General features: G+C 45.8%; 1 pseudogene; it reads left to right on the top strand.

The window, feature by feature from the left end:
- The first annotated feature begins 3,860 nt into the window (after positions 1–3,860).
- On the top strand, positions 3,861–17,556 carry LOC129014222 (golgin subfamily A member 8S-like; annotated as a pseudogene).
- The last annotated feature ends 120 nt before the right edge of the window (positions 17,557–17,676 follow it).

The following is a 17,676-nucleotide window of genomic DNA, read 5'->3' as shown; positions in this document are numbered from 1 at the left end:
ATTTCTTATTAATATTCTGTTTTGTTTTATACATGTAATATATTCATATATTCACAAGGGTCTTTATGAAGTGATTTTGATACTCTTTGTCTTCTCCCTGGCATCTCTTTGTTCTTTAATAATTTTTTTTCTTATTTTGGTCTTATTTTTCTTTTTAAAGCCTTTCCTTAAATATCTATTCTATGTTGCTTATCACTTGTAGTCTTTTTTTTTTTTTTGAGACCCAGTTTTGCTCTTGTTGCCCAGGCTGGAGTACAATGATGCGATCTTGGCTCACCACAACCTCTGCCTACCAGGTTCAAGCAGTTCTCCTGCCTCAGCCTCCCAAGTAGCTGGGATTACAGGCATGTGCTACCACATCCAGCTAATTTGTGTATTTTTAGTAGAGATGGGATTTCTCCATGTTGGTCAGTCTGGTCTCAAACTCCCAACCTCAGGTAATCTGCCTACCTTGGCCTCCCAAAGTGCTGGAATTACAGGCATGAGCCACCACGCCTGACCTGTAGTCTTTTTTTCATTCCTTTATTTGTTCATTCATATTTGAGAGAGGTACTAAAAGACTGGGAGCCGGAGTATGGTGGCTCACACCTATAATCTCAGTGCTTTGGGAAACCGAAGTGGGAGGATCACTTGAGCCCAAGAGCTCAAGACTAGTTTGGGCAACATAGTGAGACCCCATCTTTACAAAAAAAAACAAAAATTGCTTGGTGTGGTGACACCCATCTGCAGTCCCAGCTACTTGGGAGGCTGAGGCAGGAGGATTGTTTGAGCCCAGGAAGTTGAGGCTGCAGTGAGCTATGATCATGCCACTGCATTCCTGCATTCCAGCCTGGGTGAAAGAGCAAGACCCTGTCTCAAAAAAAAAATAAATAAAAATAAATAAAAATTGATTGGGAGTTCTTTGTGGTCAAGACTTGTCAACTAATAACTTTTAGGGGGAATGTATGCTGATTCCTAATTGTTATCCTCCATCCCTCTATCTTATCTCCTGGTGTGATCATAAATGATGGCTGGAACTACTCCATTCCTCTGGATGTAAAATCTACATTCTCTTGCCTGAGGTAGGTATGTTTGCTTGGGTTCTGTTTAAGGAGATGGGGGACAGCAGTGTGTTTCAGGGCCAGGAAAATGTGCTCTCTATACAGGCTTTTGGTTAATCTCTGTTTTCAGTCTTGCCTATCAATCCCACTCTCGGGGGTACCTCGTGTCTGAGTCTAGAACCTTTCCAGGTTGCTGTGGGACAAATTAACCTCCTTGTTCTCAGTATCCCCCTGACCTCCACCTTTGTTTGCTTTGCTCCATTAATTAACCATTTTCCATTTACTGTCATTTTCTAATGGAGATGAATTCTCTTCTGTTGGTAACCCCATTCCTTTTTTCTAATTGTATGCTAATACAATGTTTATTCTTCACTGTATTTCTATTGGAGCCTCAGGACAAAGAGCAGATGGTGAAAATATGTGTTCAGTGTTAAGTTTTCCTTCTGTAAGACATCTGCAACTTGTGTTTTTCACTGAATAGATCATGGACGTAATGTATATAGAGCTACTTTATTTTTCATGATTGTGTCTTCAATTATATGTAGAAATATAATTTGTGAATTGCCTGATGAAATTTTCCTAATTTTGAATCATCTTTGCATTCCTATAATAAACACTGTTAGAATGGCAATGGTAATATTTTATTTTTGCATTTTTACTTCTGTATTAAATAAGATTATAGTTTTGTTTGTTTCCTTTAAGGCTGTTATTTCATTTCAGTACCAAGAGTATTCAGGGCTGAGTTGGGAAGCTTTACATCTTTTTTCTAAGATCTAGGATGTAGATCTGGTTTACACAGTAATTTTCAATGGCAGGAGTATGTTGCCTCCTATGGGACGTTTGGAAATATCTGGAGACATTTTTGTGGTCACAACTGGTCATGGTCGGGAGGTCTTATTGGCATTCTGTGGGTAGAGGGAATGTTACTAAATGTCTGACAACACACCAGGAGAACCCTCCACAAAGAATTATCTGGCCCAATATATCAATATTGCTGAGGCTGACAAATTCTGGTTTAAATAAATATCCAATTTGGAGGATGAGTCTTTGTCTTTTTCCTTCTTCTGCGTTTTGGTCTCCAGATTTTCCACTCTTCAGTTAGTGTTCTAACTGTAGATTCTTAAAAAAAAAAATGAACACTTCGGCCAGGCACGGTGGCTCATGCCTGTAATCCCAGCGCTTTGGGAGGCTGAGGCAGTGGACCACGAGGTCAGGAGATTGAGACCATCCTGGCTAACACGGTGAAACCCCGTCTCTACTAAAAATACAAAAAATTAGCCAGGCGTGGTGGCAGGTGCCTGTAGTCCCCACTACTCAGGAGGCTAAGGTGGGAGAATGGCGTGAACCTGGGAGGTGGAGCTTGCAGTGAGCCAAGATTGCACCACTGCACTCCAGCATGGGTGACAGAGCAAGACTCCATCTCAAAAAAAAAAAAAACTGAACGTGTCATCCATACTTCTAAGGTGTTGTAAAGATGTGTAAAGTTTTCACTTTTTGCATCATATTCACATGTGGCTATATGTCCTTTTCTCTTCAAAGTTTTCTTTATCTTGATTACTTATCAGAGGCATGACTGTTTTATTATCTCAGTGTTTTGAAAGAATCCTCTTAGTTTTATTTTTTAAATCTAGTGGGTTTTTTTTTTTTACTTTTTCCTTATGTCTTAATTATTTCCCCCTTTTTGTTTATTTTGCTTTTCCTGGTTTAGTGGATCAATGTAATTTAAATTGCTTTTTAAGCAAACATGTAAGGGTATACATTTTCTTTGGGTGCTGTTTGACTTTGCTGCACAAGTTTTAAAATCTATTTTTTAATAGTTTGTATTTTCTAAATTATTTTATTGCATCTTTTGTTCACATTGCTCTATTACATTTTATTTATTTATTTATTTATTTATTTATTTATTTATTGAGATGGAGTCTTGCTCTGTAGCCCAGGCTGGAGTGCAGTGGCATGATCTTGGCTCACTGCAAGCTCCACCTCCCAGGTTCATGTCATTCTCCTGCCTCAGCCTCCCAAGTAGCTGAGACTACAGGAGCCTGCCACCACGTCTGGCTTTTGTTGTATTTTTAGTAGAGATGGGGTTTCACCGTGTTCGCCAGGATGGTCTCAATCTCCTGACCTCATGATCCACCCTCCTTGGGCTCTCAAAGTCCTGGAATTACAGGCATGAGCCACTGCACCTGGCCCAAAAGCTTTGTGTTTTTACAGATATTAGACATGTGTCTTGTTTAAGAAAAAAATCTTGACAAAAACGTAGGAGAATAAAAGAAACATTTTTCCAAAAAAGATAAATCATAGTGATTATTTTATCTTATTAGAATATTGGATAATATAGTTTGCTTCATTAATCATCAAGCATGCTATGGATTTTCCATTTTTATAGGATCTGTATCTCAGTTAAGGTAATACTGGTAATTTTTGTGCTGTAATCGAAGATGAAAAATATAGGCCAAAATTATAGACCTTGCACAGAAGCTGGATAATGAAGACAGCTACGGAGAAAAACAAAGATACATATGCACAGACACACATACATATAAAGTATACACACATGTATTTTTTAAAGTTTTAAAACTTTTAAAGCAAAAGCCGGCCCCTCTTCTCTTCCAGAGTGGGAGGCCTCTCCCCTCTCTTAGAGTGGGTGGGGACAGCAGTTGCATGGGCAGCTTTCCTTGTGAGCCACAGGTCCCTCTGGACACACTGCTGTCTGGCCATGCCCCCTTTCCCTTCATCTTTCTTATTGACCAATGGGCTTAGAGCATTAAGGCCACGCCCCTATTCTGCATTCTACTGGGTCCCTGGTTACGCCTCTGGCTCAGTCACACAGCTGCCTGGTAGGGGACTGGAGGTGTTGATCAGTGCTTGCTGGGATTTTGCTGATGTGGCCCCAACGCCACCTCCCTCCCCACCGTGCGATGGCAGAAGAAACTCAACAGAGCAAATTGGCGGCAGCCAAGAAAAAGGTAAAAATGCATTAGGTCATAGCCCCTCAACCCAGCCACAGATCCCCTCTGATGACAAGACCGCTGCCAGAGTCATACAATTCCTGAGGCACACCGGACTGGGCCCCCCACACCGGTGCATCTGGGCTACCCCCACCAAAGTTTTGTCAGTCAGACCCACCCTTTCAGCAAGCAGCCCAGTCCCTGCCCTCACCAGTCACCCCAGGGTGACTTTGGGTGGGTGGCTCCTGGGACTCCCTGCTCCATTACTGGGCTCTCATCTCCTGCCGCCCCAAGGTTGATCTCCCTGGGCTCCTTGGGCTCTCATCTCCAAGGACCCAGGCCCCACCCTCGCCAGTCATCCCTGGGTGACTTTGGGCTGGTGACTCCTGGGACTTCCTGCTGCAGACTCTGCCCTCCCCTCCTGCTGCCTCAAGGTTGACCTCCCTGGGCTCTTTGCACTGGCATCTCCAAGGACCTCTGTCCCAATCCTGTGTTTCCCTCCCCCATTGTGGAGTGGTGACTCGGACATGGTGCTGATGTGGTCCCTCCCCCCAAGCAGGAGGAGTGGAATGTAGTGATGTCACAGTCCACCTAGTAACTGTCATTACTGGAAGACCGGCCTTTGATCCTATGATCAAAGTCCCCTAAGTGTTCTCACCCCATTTCTTGTTCCTCTGGTCACAGCACAAATTTCCAGCTGGAAGGAGAATGAAGACTGGGACCTAAGAGCAAGAGGTTTCAGGCTGCCTCACTCCCTTAACATAGACATTGACAGTGGGAAATGCCTACACTTCCCCCGTGAGCTCAAAACCTTGACAGTATCTCTGGATGGCAATTGGAGAATGGGTTTGGTTTGGTTTGGTTTTCTCCCAGGCTTCTACTTTCCAGAGAGATTTTAACATTTTTTTCTGAGTTCTCCACCTCATATTCTAATTCTCCATGGTTCTGGGACCAGACTGCCCTTCAGTCAGTGGTCTGTGAAGTGAGACTTGCTCATCTTCTGTGGAATAGATCTTGGGAAACTGAACTTGACAGCTTGAATCTTCCTCATATTATTTCAACATGGGGTACTTTGAGTGCCATAGGATAAATATGGGACATCTTTCTGAGGCATCAGTTTCCCTTGATTCTCTTGAGATCAAGAGAAAAAACATTAGTGTACTTAGGGATGACAGTCACATAGGTTTCTAAGAGTATACCAGACCTCTCTCTGAAATGAGGCTTGGGTTGTCATCTTTCTGATAAACTCTGATTTAACAGAAAGGCTGTCTTCTGCCATGAGGACACGTTGATATAAAAGTTTGAGAGGTACTGGTGCACTTCTTCACACTAACAGATGTGTGAGGATGTATGACTCGAAACCACATGGCATACAGTTCCTACCTACTTAATGTTTACTTTTCTACCTCTGTCTCTGGTTTTGGTCCCTGGCAGCTGCTGATTCTTGGGAAAACCTCAGAGCTTGGAGTCAGAAGACTGAGTTTCAAAGTTCCAGTATTGCCTTTTTCTTTTTTTTTCTAGCCATGATATCAATCCTTCTCAGTCACTAAATGATTGTGACAACACCTTGTGCTGTTGTTGGTGTCATTAAATCAGATGGTGTATAAGAGTATTTTGTAAAAAGTGTAAAGAAGGATGTGGCTGCAGGGGCTGATAGTTCTCATGAGTATTACTGCTCTTCTTTCCAACAGTTAAAAGAATATCGGCAGAGAAACAGCCCTGGTGTTCCAGCAGGAGCAAACTGGAACAGGAAAACAAATGGCAGTATCCCTGAGACAGCCACTTCTGAGGGTTGCCACTCACCTGGGGATGTGAGTCTTGGCTGGCCAAGCTTCTGGGGACAGGGGGCCCAAGGGGCAATAGAGGGTAATTGTTAAGATTGTGGATGGACTGCTGGGTACTGGTTAAGAATTCTGGGTTTAGCCAGGTGTGGTGGCCCATGCCTGTAATCCTAGCACTTTGGGAGGCCAAGGCAGGTGAATCATGAGGTCAGGAGATCGAGGCCATCCTGGTTAACACAGTGAAACCCTGTCTCTACTAAAAATACAAAAAAATTAGCCAAGCATGGTGGCGGATGCCTGTAGTCCCAGCTACTCAGGAGGCTGAGGCAAGAGAATGGCGTGAACCTGGGAGGTGGAGCTTGCAGTAGCTGAGATTGTGCCACTGCACTCCAGCCTGGCAACAGAGAGAGACTCTGTCTCAAAAAAAAAAAAAAAGGAATTCTGGGTTTGAATCCTGCCTCTCCGTCTGCTAGGGATATGATTTAGGGCAAGTTGCTTGAGCTCTTTGGCCCTTTCTTTTTACATTTGTATAACAGAGATGGTATTGTTTGACTTCCATTTGTGAAGTTTAAATGAGATTTGTTATTGTTGTTTTTATGTTAATCCCTAGTACATGGCCTGCTGTCAACACTCAGGACACCCAGGATATGGTCATTGCTGTTTGATTTTCCTCATCCCCAGTCTCAAGTGGAAGCCAGGACAATGAGAGCAGTCACTTGCCATCAGGAGTCACTGAAAGGGCCCCAGGGTGGTGTGGTGGGGAGATAAGAACCGTGAGAGAAGTTGGCACAAAGGAGTTATGGGACAAAGGGTCCAAGATAGGCAGAAAAGAAAATTGTGCCAGTTGATGGGGAAGTAAGGAAGTCAGAGGGCTTAGATACTGAGGGGGACAGAACATCTCCATGTGCACTCTCATCTCTTGTAGTCAGCAACAGGTATCCACGGGGAGGGCCCTACATCATCTGCTACCCTGAAGGATCTGGAGGTAAGAGGCTCTGGGCGGAGGTGCAGTGACCCTGCAGGCAAGGCCTCCAACCTCCTCCCACAGCAGAGACTGGGTGCCCCTCTGCCAGCTGAGACAGCCCACACACACCCCAGCCCTAATGATTGTTCTCTCTACCGCTCCCCCAACTCCTCCTCCACCTCCTCCTCTCTGCATGTGTCTCAGAGCCCATGCCAAGAACTAGTAGTCCTGGACTCGAGGTCCATAAAAATTGGTCAACAGTAGAACACCATCAAATCTTTGGTAAGAGTCCAGTGGGGTCCCCTGATTCCACACTGCCAATCCTGGGCTCCAAGTTTCCCCTTGGGGCCCTGAAGAAAGGGGCTGGAGGCCCCTGGTGCCAAGGACAAATAGGGAGCTGGGGAGTGCAGGCCTCACTTGGAGGGACCCCAGAGCATGCAGCGTGGCTCTTCTTTTGCTGCCATCTTTGCTGACTCTCTCCTCTCCAGACACCCCTGCTCAAGTCCTTGCTACACACAGCCTGGGGTTGTTGCCTCTCAGGGAAGTGCTAGCCTGACTGGTTGTCAGGGGCCCTGTATTTCTGCCATGACTAATTTGCTCTTCGATTCTGCACAAGCCACCTCTCCTTTCAGGGCTTGTGTTTCCAGAGGAGGTAGTGAGTATCAAAGCTCTCTGTTAGTTCTCAGAGTCTGAGATTTAAAGGCCTCCTAGAATGGAAACCTCAGGGCCAAGGGCTCCTGTCTGTCCTTTTTCATCCTGTATCTGCTGTGAAGAACCGTACCTGGCCTGTATGTGCTCAGTAAATGTTTATTGAATGAATGCACTTTTCTAAATCACAAGCTGCCAGAAGGGGGGGCCTTTCTCAAACTCCATCTCTAGAGGTTTATGTTACTGTCCTCTCAAGAGAGTCCTGATTCAGACTTTGAGTTCTGTGGCTGTGGGCAAAAACTAACAAAGACCCAAATCCTCTGTCCTTGGGAGCTTGAGAAGTGTTTACCAGTTTGTGTTCCCACTGGGTCTGAGAACTTTGCCTTTAAAATCCATTCCTGGCCCCTGTCTGCTGCTTCCTGGCCTGGGGAATAGAGTCACATCATCTTAATGTGACTCTCCCAACAGAAACAACAGAAGAAACAAGTGGAACATCAGCTGGAAGAAGTAATGTGATTTTGTTTCCTCGCGACATGACTGCTGGGTTTGGGGGGCACTCAGACATAGAGGCCCCAAATCTCATCTCACCCACTCCCATCCTGGGGAAGAAGGCTCACCCCCCAGATTCCACCCCATCCCCACAGGGTCCCTGGTCCCATGGGTGGGCCTGTCCTGGGGCATTGGTGGCATTCTGGGGGCATGTCTCTTGCTGTGTCATCTCTGCCTCCCCCTGGTAAGAGCTCTATCTTCCTCTTCCTATAGGAAAAGAAAGCAAACAATGACAAACTGAAAGCTAAAAGGGAGCTAGAGGTGAGTGGAGGGTGTGAAGTTTCCTCCTGTCCTCCGGAGAATGTTTCTTTCCTTCTCTTCAGCACTTGCTTGGCTTTTCTCCCAAAGGTTCAAATCCAGAGATTGAACATACAGAAAGGGAAACTAAATACGGACCTGTACCACACAAAACGTTCTCTCAGATACTTTGAAGGTGGGAATCTGGGCACTCTGTCATCCTTCAACCTGGCACTTTGACAAGTCTTCAGGGGGAGTCCTTTGGGCCCCATCTCAACTCTCTCATTACAGAAGAGTCCAAGGATCTGGCTGTCCACCTGCAACATTCATTGCAGCATAAAGGAGAGTTACAGCGGGCTCTCTCTGCTGTCACCACCACACAGAAGAAGAAGGCAAACCAGGTGAGTCCAACCACCTGCCCCGTCCACTGGGAGCCCGGCTTCGCAGATGGAGGAGTGAGCCTAAAAGTCCCTTCTGCAGGATGGAGTGTCCTGCCCAGAAGGCAGCATGGCCATTTCTCGCTGCTTTTGTGTATGGTCATTACAGGCAGCCTGGGGCTGAGTCAGCTGCTGTGGGTGAGTTGGGGGCACTCTGGGAAGTAAGAACTGGATGCAGAGCTTGGAGGCCAAGTGCTTCCCCTGCCCTTACCTGGCTGTGGTCTTGGCCAAGTCCTGGGTGGGGTATTGGGTACTTGTACTGTGAAGGTACAGAAGAGTACCTTTAGTATGTTACCATTTCTGTAGAAAGAGGAAACGTGTGTGTGTGTGTGTGTGTGTGTGTGTGTGTGTGTGTGTACATACTATGATTATATACATAAAACATGTCTGCAAGCATTCATAAAAAATTCAGGAGAGAGCAACAAGGTGGCTGGGAGATACTTTCTTTCTGTACCTTCTGAGTTTTGGACTATGCAAATGTATCATCCTTTCAAAAAGTGAACAAAAGATTAATTTTCCACTTCCTATCAGGGCCCCCACCCCCAGCAAGAAAAATGGGCTTAGAGAATCAGATAGACCTGGGTGTTCAAATCCCAGCTTTGCCTAAGTGATCTTAGGCAAGCACTTAACCTCAAATACTCCATGTTTTTTCACCTAAACAGAGGTAATCATAGTAACTGTCTCCTATGGTGGTTGCGAGGATTAAATGGGATTGCTAGCATGGTACCTGGTGAAGCACTCCATCAACGTTCCAACAGTGGTAACAATAACAGTAATAACCATAGCAATATTATCTGATCTCTCTGGGCCTCTGTTAGCCAGCTATAAATTCCATCTCATTCCCTGTCCCTTCCAACTTTACTGAGTTCTTTAAAAACCAAACCACAGGCTTGGAAATGCCTTGATCTTTACTGGCCGAGTTGTATATTGGGCCTAGCCCTAGCCCTTTTCAGGGGCACTGTGTGGAATGGCCCAGGCTCCCCAGATTGAAACTTCTCACTCCTCACCATCCAGTTCTCCAGCCGCAGTAAAGCAAGTATGGAATGGAAGTTAGAGCAGTCCATACAGGAGCAGACACTGCTGAAAGTGCAGCTGACACAGGTGAGGTTTTCAGAGGGAGGGATGTGAAAGGAAGATGACCCCAGGTGGTCAGGAGTAGGTGAGGACCAGTGACAGCCCTTCCTAACTTCTGTGCCCATTCTTGCAGTTGAAGGAGTCACTTAAACAAGTCCACCTAGAGAGAGATGAGTATGCTCAACATATAAAAGGAGAAAGGGCCCAGTGGGAGCAGAGGATGAGAAAAATGTCACAGGAGGTGAGATCTGACCCTTCAGCCCCCCCACCTTAGATAGGTCACTGGATCTTTCTGGGCATCTGTAAGATGGGAATAGTACAGCCAGAGGTGGTCATGGGTCTGGGCTTTGTGGAGGTGGGGGCAGAGAGGGAGATGGGAGCCTGTCCAGCCACCAGCTCCTCTCTCCAGGGCCCTTTCCCCCGTGCTTTGGGCAGGTTTGCACATTAAAGAAAGAGAAGAAGCATGATATGCACCGGGTAAAGAAGCTGGAGAGGAGCTTGTCCAAGCTCAAAAACCAGATGGGTAAGATGGGGCTGGCATGACCTGGGAGCAGGACTGGCATCAGAGGGTTGTGAGGGTGGCTTGGAATGCCTCAGGGAGGTGGGTGGATGGAAGGGCTTTGAGGCAGAGGGAAAGAGGTCTGTGCCAGGAGATGGAAAGTCTTGTCATCTCCATTAGCCCCAGTCTCCCCATCAACAAAGAGGGCTCATTGTCAGCCACCCGCAGAGCTTTCTTTCTGAAAGTGGTTTGGAAGATTGGCTACCATCTGGGTACAAGGAATCATTAGCAGTGAGGCCAAGTTTGGGGAGCCTGAGAGGAGCCGTGCACCAAGAGGAGGGTTTTTGTTTGTTTGTTTGTCGTAAGTCTCCTGAACCGGGGACAAGAACAGAGGCTTCAGGAGCAGGAGGAGAGGCTTCAGGAGCAGCGTGAGAGGCTTCAGCAGCTGGCCAAGCCACAGAGTGTCTTCGAGGAGCTGGTGCATTGCCCCATTTGGGGAGCTTGCCCTCCTCCCTAGACCTCCGGGCCTTTGTTTCCCCCCCTCTAAAATGGGGCAGTGTAGCCCTCACGTGAAATATTACTTCTAAGGGCACCTGTGAGCCAGGTGGCTGTGGGAGAGAGGGGATGATTTTTCTAACCTGCCTCCACCCTTCCTGGTGCCATGGGAGGCAGACACCAAGTTCTGGGGTCTCCAGCTGCAGTGGGTGGCTGCTGATTGCTTCTCTATGTCCAGAACAATGAGCACAAGAGCACACTGCAGTTGGAGCAGCAAGTAAAGGAGCTACAGGAGAAGCTTGGTGAGGTGAAGGAGATGGAAACCTCCACCCCATCCAAGAAGAGCTGGGAGGTGGGCACTAACCTCTGGGGAGGGGAGGTGCCAGGCCAGAGGCAGCTCCATCCTGGGGGCTGGTGACCACAGCACCCCCCAGGGCAGTCCTGTGACTGTTTCTTGCTTCCTGCCTCTGACTTTTAGAGGTGGGTAGCCCTGGGCTCCTCTCAGGTCTGGACATCATCATCCCAGCTAGAGGCATGGAGCCCCCAATCATAGGGGAAGAGACAGTGGTATAACAGGCTCCTTATGCCATGTGCAGTGGCTCATGCCTATAATCCCAGCACTTTGGGAGGCTGAGGCAGGAGAATCACTTGAGGTCGGGAGTTTGATATCAGCCTGGCCAATGTGGTAAAACCTCATCTCTACTAAAATTACAAAAAAATAAATAAATAAATAAATAAATTAGCAGGGCATTGTGGCACATGCCTGTAATTCCACCTACTCAGGAGGCTGAGGCATGAGAATCGCTTGAGCCCAGGAGGTGGAGGTTGCAGTGAGCTGAGATTGCACCACTGCACTCCAATCTGGGCCATAGAGTGACACTCTTGTCTCAAAACAAAACAAAAAGGCACCTTAGATTAAAACTGGATTCCAGCCTCGGTTCCACTGGTCACCATTCAAGTACTTTGCATCTCTAAGTCTCTGTTTCTTTAACTCCAAAGGGAAGTTAGCATTTTCCTTACAGAGGTGCTGAGGATTAAATGAGAAGAGGGTATGAGATTTGATGCTGGGGAAGGAGGCATGGGGTTCTAGGAAAGGGAGGCAGTCACTTAGGCCTGGAGTAAAGGGACAGGGGCCTGCGCAGCTGACAGAGCCCCACAGTGCCCTCGCTACCCGGTTAATGGGCCCAGAATCTGGAAACCAGCCACCACGTGCCCTCATGCCCAGGGTCTTCCTGCAGGTGGAGCTGAAGAGCCAAGAGGCTCAGAGTCTGCAGCAGCAGCCAGACCACTACCTGGGTCACCTGCAGCAGTATGTGGCCACCTATCAGCAGCAGGTGGCCGCCTATCAGCAGCTGACCTCTGAGAAGGAGGCGCTGCACAGGCAGTGACTGCAACAGATGCAGCTAATGAACCAGCTGCAGCAGCAGCAAGCTTGGGGCAAAACGGTGGCCAAGATGACCTGCCAAAAGTTGCAGGAGACCCAGGGGAGGGAGCTGTGGAGGACGGGGACGTGAGGGGGACGACCTGGCAAACTCCATCCCTTCTCACTCTTTCCTGGCCCCTTAGGAGCGCCTGGAAGCTACCAGCCAGCAGAACCAGCAGCTAACAACGCAGCTGAGCCTCATGGCTCTCCCTGGGGAAGGTACGGGAGACCGCTCAGAGGAAGAGGAGAGAGCCCCAGGAGGAAGAGGGGACTGTTAGCAGCATAGGATTGAGGAGTTGGAAGAGACCTTTAGAACAGCTGCTCATTACGCCGACCGGGTGCCTGCACTAAGTTCGGCATCAGTGTGGTGACCTCTTGTGAGCGGGGGGTCACCAAGGTGCCTAAGGATGGCTGAACTGGCCAAGGTCAGAAAGAGAGCAGGTCAGAACTCCCACATCTACCAGTAGTGGGAGTGTGCCCGGGCGGAATAGCAAGATCTTGATTCTTAAAAGTAAAAATAAAGAACAGCAGCTCATTCCTCTCTGGGGAGGGGCTGGCTCAGGGTTACACAGTGAGGGTGGAGGTAGAGGTGGGCCCACAGTACCTCCCTTGTTGGGTTGTCTGAAGACCCCTCTGGCCACCCCCCACAGGAAATGGAGGAGGATATCTGGACAGTGAGGAGGAGGAGGCACCTCAGCCCATGCCTAGCATCTCAGAGGACCTGGAGAGCAGGGATGCCATGGTGAGCCTGACTCCCCCTGCACCCATTTTGCCACCTTCCTCTGTGGTCCCTCCAAGACCCCTTTATGCTCTTAGTTTCCCTGCCTTCTGGTTTCTCTGGACCCTCACCCCTTCTGGGAGCCAGTGGTCAGACACCATTTCACCTGGGACAAACGTGTACTCTCTGAGGCCCCAAGGGAAGGGGCTGCGCTCCACCTCTCTGCCCCATTTCTTCTGTGTATGCCCCTGCAAGAATGCTCACATCTTGCCCTCAGGTGGCATTTTTCAAGTCCGCTGGAGCCAGTGTCCAGGAGGAGCAGGCACGGTTACAACAGCAGGTGAAAAAGCAGAGGGTGTGCTGCCAGTGCCTGGCTCACCCGGTGGCCTCGGCCCTGAAGGAGCCAGAGGCAGCGGTCCCAGCCTCAGGGCCTGGGGGCGAGTCTGTGAGTGGGGAGACCCACCGGGCCCAGCAGGAAGTCATGGAGAAGCTGGCCCATACCAGGACTCACCTCCACCTTCTCCATGACTTGAAAATGCCACCTGAGGGCAGGTCGCTGCCGAGATGTGACCGCAATGTTTTGGCTCCAGAGCGGCTTTATGGACCACCTGGAGGAGAAGGCAGACCTGAGTGAGCTGGTGAAGAAACAAGAACTTCACTTCATCCACTACTGGCGAGAGAGATGCCATCAGTGAGTGGGAGGCCAGGGCACCGCAGGGGGAGCTGCAGGGCCGTCAGAGGGATCCCAGCATCTGAGCCCTGTCTTCTTGCAGGAAAATCCATCACCTTTTAACAGAGCCAGGGGGCAGTGCCAAAGATGCAGCACTGGTAGGAGGATGTCATCAGGTTGGCCCAGGACAGGGAGGAGATGAAGGTAGGGTGTGCAACATCTCTGTGGGGGTGGGGGTGGGGGTGGGGGTGGGTGTGAGGGTGGGTGCAGGCAGCGGCATGACAGCTGAGCACCCCTCCCTCCAGGTGAAGCTGCTGGAGCTGCAGCAGATGGTATTGCGGTTTATAGCAACTACAACAATGGGCACAGAAAATTCCTGGCTGCTGCCCAGAGTCCTGCTGATGAGCCTGGTCCAGGAGCCCCAGCCCCCCAGGAGCTTGGGGCTGCAGACAAGCATGGTGGTGAGTAGAGCCCTCAGGTGGGGTGGGCAGGCAGGAAGAGGGGGTCTCCCACTGTGCTCAGATCCCCGCCTCCCTCTCTCCAAAGATCTTTGTGAGGTGAGCCTCACCTCCTCTGCGCAAGGAGAGGCCAGGGAGGGTCCTCCCTATGACAACCCTACCGCACAGCCAATCGTGCAGGACCACCAGGAGCACCCAGGCTTGGGCAGCAAATGCTGTGTGCCATTCTTTTGCTGGGCTTGGCTGCTGAGAAGAAGGAGATAAACATCACCATCATCAAAGAGCTGCTCAAGAAATTTTTAAATAAGAAACCAAGTTATGGGGTTAATCTCCTACACAATTCATGTACTTCATTTGAATGTTAGAGCCACTCATGATTATTTGTTTCTAATTTATAGTTTAAGTTTATTTTGTAAAAAGTTAAAAGAGAGTGGGTCTCTGTGGCTCTCACGGATGTTCACTCTGGCATCCTTTAGCATTTTTCTTTTTTAATTTCATAATTGTAGGTCATTAGCATGCATATCCAGTTTGCCCTTACATGGTGGAGTTCAAACATGCAAAGACCCACTCTTTGCACAAAACTGTTCTCGCTGGTTTGGAATAGGCTGCCACGCTTTTTTAATGTTATTGTAGCATGTATATTCACTACAGAATTCAGACAAAATTTGCCTATGTTCTGCTATTGTTTGACCTAATCTTAATCACAGTGAGCTCTTCATTAGCTCAATATGTGGTTTGCCCCCAAGTGTGCACTGTTTATTACTTTGTAATATGCCACTATGAGTACTGACATTTAGGGTTGTTTAAAGGCTGAGAACTGGAAACAGCCTTTCCTCCATTTTCTGTGTATTGGTGATGGGAGTAATAACATTTTGGGGGAGCTTCTTAAATCTCACAGAAGAGGAAAGTGGCCTCCTCTGGCAGGTATGTGCAGGACAGAGTGTGTTTCATCTGTTCCGGTGCCAAGAATTAGCGCCGTATTATGGTGGTTCCCTTAGGATTTGTATGTGCTCTGGGCTCATGAAGATATTGCATCAGGAGCTGCAGCAGTTGTACTCTTTTTCAATGACCTTAAAAGGGATTATTTCTGAGGAATGAAAGGTTCCCATCATTGACTGTGGATGTGGAAAACCTTTCCTAGCTTAGAGCATTTGTATCTACAATACATTTTGAAGTCAGAGTTCATGTTACCTGTTTTAATCACAGGACTACATGCCTCAGTTCACAAAAGGGCACTGGTTGACATTCTTCTTAATGTATTTAGTGACGATCATAAGAAATCCTTTACGAGTTCAAATGTCCCTGGAACAGGCATACAGGCTCTAGTCAAGAACGAATTAGAGTGAAGGAAAGCTGTGTGGTGCCTGGCGTTCCTCTCTGTTCATGGAGCTTCTTTGAGGCTTGAAGATTGATTTTACCATCTAGACGTCTCTGGCTAATACCTATTCTTCAACCACCTTGGTTACTCTGACATAGGAATTGACTTCTTTTCCTGGAATGGAAAACACTTTTAAAAATAATAAGAAACATTATTATAAACTAATATGTGTGAGAGTACTTAGGTGAAACAAAAAGGAGTTTTAGTAGACAGTATTATTGCTATATTTGAAAATCAAGGAGAAGTTTATGCAACTTAAAATGTTTCCAAACTGCAGTGCAATCTACTGTTTGTGAATGTCAGTGTATTATCAGGAAACGTGTCTATACAATCACACAGTTATATTTTCTCACAAACTTCTTTACAAAGAGTGAAATATGTTTTTGTACCACTCAGTTTCAGTTAGGGACATATTTTGTGCAATATTTATGTGATTGTGCCTATGTGTGATGAATGAATGCATTTCAGTCATATATTGCCTAAATCATAACTTGATGATGCTTGGGAAAGACTCAACAGTTCAAACTTCATGAAATTCTAATGTCTGTGTTCCAAAACACATCACATTATTAGGATGCAGGGATATATATGTGTGTGCTCCCTGGGGTGGGGATTTCTAGTTACTAGACCATCTCCATATTTAGCATTTGGCATCCTCATAATACATCTATGACATTAACAGGAGAGCAACAATATGATTTTACCGATGGAATAACAGATTTGCCGGCATTCACTGAAAGAGTGCAAATATTGGGTCCTTGTGACTTCAACTGACTCTTCCAAATTTTATGAATGTATCAGTGTATTAGATAAACCCAGTTTCAGAATGATAAAGAAAAAATGTTAGACCAAATAATGCGGCTAATTAACAGTGGTAATTAGCCCGTGGGTTTAAAATGCACTTAAAGTCCTGTTCTTGCCTTTTATTTTCTAAACTTGCTGCTTTTGCATTCTTTGAGTTCAGTTTAAAGACAGTTACTTTAAGAGCATTTTAAACCCTCAGGCTAGAAATTGGACCACTGTTAATTAGCCACATTATTTCGTCTAACATTTTTTCTTTTATCATTCTGAAACTGGGTTTATCTAATACAATGATAAATTATTTCAAAGGTACTTTTATTGTTGAAATCACTTCACTTTTACCCTGATTAAATATCAGTGACTAGGAATGACCTTCAGATAGTGTTTAGCATCTGTAACCAATCTGACAATAATATGTTCATCAGGTGCCTATGGATTAAATCACACACTGGCATATTTAAGCTGAAGGTCTGTCTGGAAAATAAATTTACTATATTGACTGAAATACCACTCTTTGTATAGGTATTTGTCATATATTTAAGAAAAAGCTAAAAAGAATGGAAATTGTATGACAATAACTTAAGTCTTTCTTCAAAGTGCATGCCGTCTTTTGCGATACCTCATTCAGCCGAGTATTTGTGCTCTTCCTCATTCAGTATAAGGCAGCTTTCAGTTTGCTTAGAAGGCAACATTGGAATGTTAGAGTTCATCAGAAACATAGAATTTTAAAATGTGAGTTCCACTGAATACATTTGAATTTCTGTAGGAAAAAATCAAAACACCTATTTAAAGATTGCAATATATAATAATCATTTTAAAAGTATTTGATTAAACCTGATAGATTTTCCAGAAATGAAAAAAAATCAGCTCTAAAACCAAAGCTGATTTTTAGAAAATTTGAAAATGTCAATCATCCCTATCCATAATATAGTTTCTCTAAAACTTTATCTTAGAGTCATTTTAAAATAATATAACTATTAAAAAATGTAACTGCTATCTTAATATTCTGAAATAAGTTAAAACATTTTAAAACATGAATACTGTAGTATAAAAGAAAGAAACAGTGGGAAGGAAAAGCAGGGAAAGAAATGCCAATTCCAGTCCAACGTTTTATTTGCCAAGTTTTCTTAGAATGAATTTTACCAATTTATGAATTCTTGTAAACAGAATGTGTAATGGAAATACTGAAAGATTTTTCCCTAGAGTGGCATTATTGACTGCTGGTGTGATGCTACTGTAATGTAATAAATTATTAAATTGTTTCAAAGTGTTGTTTTTGCCTTAAAATTTTATTTTGCTTTTCTTGAAAACTATAGTATTGAAGGTATTGATACTGTGCAAATGCTGGGCATGCTTGGCGTGAGATAATGTTTCATTTTTATAAAATTGTAATATAACTGTGCATGTGTTTATTGAACACAAAATAAAAAAGTTATCGGATTAAAAAAAGTTATGGGGTGAAAAATTTATGGGATAAAAATGTAAAAAAGTTGTGGCAAAAAAAGTGGGAAAAAAGTAGAAAAAAGTTTTATGAAAAGTTACAAAAAAAGTTATGA

Source organism: Pongo pygmaeus, chromosome 16 (assembly GCF_028885625.2).
Source record: "Pongo pygmaeus isolate AG05252 chromosome 16, NHGRI_mPonPyg2-v2.0_pri, whole genome shotgun sequence".
In the NCBI taxonomy this organism is placed as follows: domain Eukaryota; kingdom Metazoa; phylum Chordata; class Mammalia; order Primates; family Hominidae; genus Pongo; species Pongo pygmaeus.
The sequence above is the reverse complement of the archived record's forward strand: the minus strand, read 5'-3'. Positions and strand labels throughout refer to the sequence as shown.